Here is a 4,874-nt window from a genome sequence, read left to right as displayed (position 1 = left end):
CTCGTTGGTTAGATTTCTTAGTGCTAGAAGGTGCTGTGCATCCTGCTGGAAGAGAAAAGTCACCAGTGTTGCTAATTGAACTCAAAACATGCATATTACAAGATCAGTATTCCAGGAAAGGTGTTCTCATGGTTGCAGTTGTAGCACAACTATTATGGATACAAACAACCATTTCTCTGACTAGATTTAAGGCTAGTTCCATAGAGGGAATTCTCATCTGGGACTGACACCCCCATTTAAAACGAATAGCTGGGGATAGACATCAAAACCACAGTGGAGAAGCTACCATGGCTGTTTTTCTGAATGGATATAGCATGCCTGTCAAGTTGTCAAGCTTCTACATATTAATATTTATACTAATAGTTACTTAATATTATCAGCTTTGGTCAGGGAAGCTTCTTTTTACGGTGGTAACTATATAAACACATATCCAGTTAGGGTCCTGAGAATGTAACTGTTGGATGCTTTGAACTAAATGGGATATCTACATCACCCTCTCCACTGCTCGAGGAATGTTATGGAAGAGCCAGTAGAAAGGAAGATTCAGAGGAAGGGGAGAGTGATTTCTCTCTGGTCATGATCTCTGAGCTCTCAGCAGCTATAATTTCTTCAATGAGACTCACACAGGATTAGATTTCATAATTCTGTCAGGAAGGGAAGAAGGGTTCACAAGACGCCCCCTCCTACTTTCTTAATATGCATAAATTGGTAACAGTATGCAGGGTCTTCTCCCCCTGGTATAAACTCTCTTATGTTTCTCATGCTCATGTGGTAATCCCCCACTCATTGCCCCTATAAATAATCTCAGTGAAATTTATGGTTTGCTAACCTAGATTTGGGGGAAATGATCTTTGGTCTGTTTTTTTGTTTTGTTTTGTTTTACCTATGAATAGGTGCTTGTTCATCTTCTCAGGAAAACTTCACATAACAGGGACATTTGTATCTACTCAACTGAGTGGTCTGTGAAATGAGTTCTCCTGCTGTAGCTAACTAGGAAGATCCGACCCCAGCTCTAGATGCTAGGAATTGAGCTCTCAGCATAGGGTTCAAATCTCCATGTACTTCCTTTGTTTCCTGTACTCTTAGAGAACAACTGTCAACAACCTAGTTAAAGTATTTTTTCAAATGAAGACTTGTTATTGAAATTATGGCCCACAGGCGATAGTAAAATGCCTACTGTTTTAATTATACATTTTTTTTTTTTTGCTTTACAAAAAGCTGATCTGAAAAATGTAGGGCAAGGCAGTCACTGCGAAGTGCCGCAGATATCAGTTGCCTTTGTGAATGTTCAAACAGTATGCCTTGAAGCACTGGCTGCCTCTGGCATGAACTCCGCAGCTTCATTATGATTCCATCCTTGTCCCTCTTCTCTTTACAATGTCAGGCGCTCCCAGGTGGGCATATTCTATTTTGGAAGCAATGAAATGCTGACCATGTCCTCAATATTAGAATGTTGCTGGAGCTACACAAAACCATTAAGATGTGGTCTCAAGGTACAGCTGTTAATGTTGTACCCTTGATGGACATTTTGAACAGCGCTGTGTGAAGATGCCTTGGCTGTGCTTTACTGAGACTCTGGGGTAGTGTGAGGTGAATACTGTTTACATCAGAAAATCCCACTGGGAAACAGAAGTATGGCTCCTGGTTGTGCGGGATTGGTCATGCAAACTCCTCCTTGGATATAGGTACCAGTCATTAATGGAGATGTCTGCTTGTTATAATATTTAGATTTAGAGCTGGATGGCCAGGGAGGAAGCCATGATTACTCCTCAAAAGGGAGATGCTCTCTGTGTTTAGTCAGGCATAGTATACAGATAGAAATATACCGATAGAAAAATCAGGTTAAGTTGATGTGCTTGTCAGTTTTTTGTCAACTTGTCACAAGCTAGAGTCTTCTGAGAAGAAAGAACCTAAATTGAGAAAATGCTGCTCTTAGGTTGTCCTCTAGGCAAGTCTATGGGACATTTTCTCATTTGATGATTGACGTGTAAAGGGCTGAGCACACTGCGCAGTGCCATCCCTGGGCAGGCAGGTGTGTTTAAGAAAGCAAATTGAGCAAGCCATTAAGAATCATTCCTCTCTGGCTTCTGCCTCAGGTTCTGCCTTCAGGTTCCTGTCTTTACTTTCTTCAATGATGCACTGTAATGTGTGAAATAAAATAAACCCTTTTCTGAATTAGTTGCTTTTGGCTAAAGGTATTTATCGCAGAAATAGAAACCTAAAGACACAGGGGCGATGGTCCCACAGTTATGAACCTTAGTTTGAAGTTTATTACCACGGCAGTCAGGAGCTGTTTTATGGTCACACCCCACTAACCCCCTGGCCTCTTCTGTTGAGAAGGTTGGTATGAAGACTGTGCATTTAGTCCTCAATGGATTGGAGCACAACCGTGCACAAAGGAGACTAGCTGCTGCAGTCCCTGTCTCAGGGTGAGACCTAAACAAACTACAAAAAAAAAAAAAAAAAAAAAAAAAAAAAAAAAAAGAAGAAATCTCTCTGGTTACTCCCTAAATGCTGCCATCTGGTATCTGGTGGCAGGTGGCAGGTAGGAAACATGGAGCTAGGCACAAGGCAGTAACAAACTTCCACAGTGGGAAAGATTTGATTGATGGCCATCTTCCTAAGGCATCTTTAGAAGTTAACTATTCTGTGGTCCTATGCCTGTATCCCAGGAAAAAGTAAGAAAAAACACATAAGTAATATTAATGGTACAAATTGTACTATTCATATAGAAATGTCCTTTTTAAAAAATATCAAAACAAATCAGAAAATTTGAATCCAAAATTTGAACACTATAACATAAATACTTTGTAGGAAATGACTGTGTTAACAGTGGCAGAGCCCGGCACAAGTCAGATGGAGATGAATAAAACCTGAAGTAAATTACTTTGGTGTGGGGGAAAGACGAGCATCTATTGACACTCACAATGCACAAACATACAGTGCTTTCTGACTGGTGCTATTAGCCCGATTGAAACGTTCCTGACAGTCCTTCAAATGAAGCCTCTATGTCAAAATCCTGGCTCTTAGTGCATTCATTTCCAAATGCTTTATGGACAATTAGCTAATTGCTCCTGCGAGGTAGGCATAGAACCTGGTGAATGTGATTGTCATGAAGGTCTTTAAGCCCTCTGTGTTTGTCACTAGAAAATGTGACATGCTTAACAGCTTACGGGAGTACTAATGACACATTGGCATGCCAGCTGTGCAAACCCTTGGGCTGAGTTATTACGAGGTAGCAGCTCTCTTCCCTCCACGGCTTCAATCCTCACTCTTTGGCCAAGGGTCTGTGTCAGTCATTAATTATGAGGTGTCTGCCATTAGCTGTGCCTGCCCTAACATCTTCCAGCCCGCGAAGGCTGTAAACTCGCAACAGGCATTTGTTTCGGGAGGATGTGGTCAAACTGGCTGGTGGGTCTTCAGATTAATGCTTGTTGTCCACTCCACCACCATCCTACCTGCTCAGCACTTAAGGATAAAGGGATTGTCTTTCTACCCTTATAAAGAAAAGGAATGAGATCACAGTTGTATCGAACAGTGAACTCTCCAAGGAAAGGGGCTCTCTGTTTTCCCTTGCTTCTTTTTTTTTTTTTATTGCTAACACAAATGACTGGAATCTAATTTGTGTGGTATTGCTATGCTCACACCGTGTTCTTGAAGTGATCAGAGTGTACTTTTTGGCATCCCAGACATTTGAACTATTCATTTCATTTTAGCATGCTGGACTAAGTGGAAGATAACTGTGCAGAAAGGCGTTTCCGACTTGTTAGTCTAATACCTCTTTGGGGTTACTTGTCTGAATTGCAAACAACCACTTTGGAATTTTGGTGATACTCTCTTGCAGCATTTTCACAGAAGTTGAAGTGGATTGGACTGGGCGTCTTTGAAGCTTGCTTTCCACAGACACCCTCCTTTAGCTCTCCTCAGTTGACAATGATGGTGTAATTCACACACCATTTGATATAAGTTCACAGGAGACATGCTTGTCTATCACACGTAACCTTTGCTGCATTCCCCATTCAATAGATTTATCCAAACATAGGCTTTCAACTGATGTTTTATAAAAGTATAAAAGCAATACATATTTATGGGGCACCACAGGATGTTTTTATCATTTCTTTAGGGTGATATTTAAACACTTTCTTCTGACTTTTTGAGATAGGAAGCACATTATCCTTGCATATATTATGTAAAATGCTGAATGCTGAAAGATTGCAACATTTTTTTGTTGATGGTTGTTGTTTTTGTTTTTTGAGATAGGGTTTCTCTGTAAAACAGTCCTGGATGTTCCAGAACTCACTCTATAGACCAGATTGGCCTCGAACTCCCGGAGATCTGTAATGGTGGAAGAGGCATGGAAAAAGGCAGCCAGAACAGGAAGCTGGAGATCACAACTTTAACCACTCTCAGGAAAGCAGAGAGGGTGAACAGGAAGTGGGGTAAAGCTATGAAATCATAAATCTTACCCCCAGTGACCTACTTCCTCAAACAAGGCTCTGTCTCCTAAAGTTTCAAATACCTTGCCAAGCAATTCCCCATATTCAGAGGAACTGTTCAGAGGAATGAGCCTATTAGGAAGATTTCTCATTCAAAATCAAATACCACAACTTCTAATATTTAGCTACAAACCAACTGTCCTATCTAACAAAAAGAATAGAGACTCCAGACATAGGAAATTACAATAAAAACTAGCATTTTTGGTTAGATAACACAAAGAGTTTTCTAAGCAGGAAGTGCAAAAGTGTAGGTCATTATCAAAGAAGTGACCAAGGAACTTTAAGATATGGAAGAGAAATGAGATGTTGATCAGCCATTATAAACCTATTCCAGCCTGAGCCATCAGGTTCTGTAATACTGTCAAATTGCTGACCATA

This window comes from Microtus ochrogaster, linkage group LG5 (genome assembly GCF_000317375.1).
Source record: "Microtus ochrogaster isolate Prairie Vole_2 linkage group LG5, MicOch1.0, whole genome shotgun sequence".
Classification (NCBI taxonomy): Eukaryota; Metazoa; Chordata; class Mammalia; order Rodentia; family Cricetidae; genus Microtus; species Microtus ochrogaster.
Note: the sequence above shows the minus strand (reverse complement) of the source record.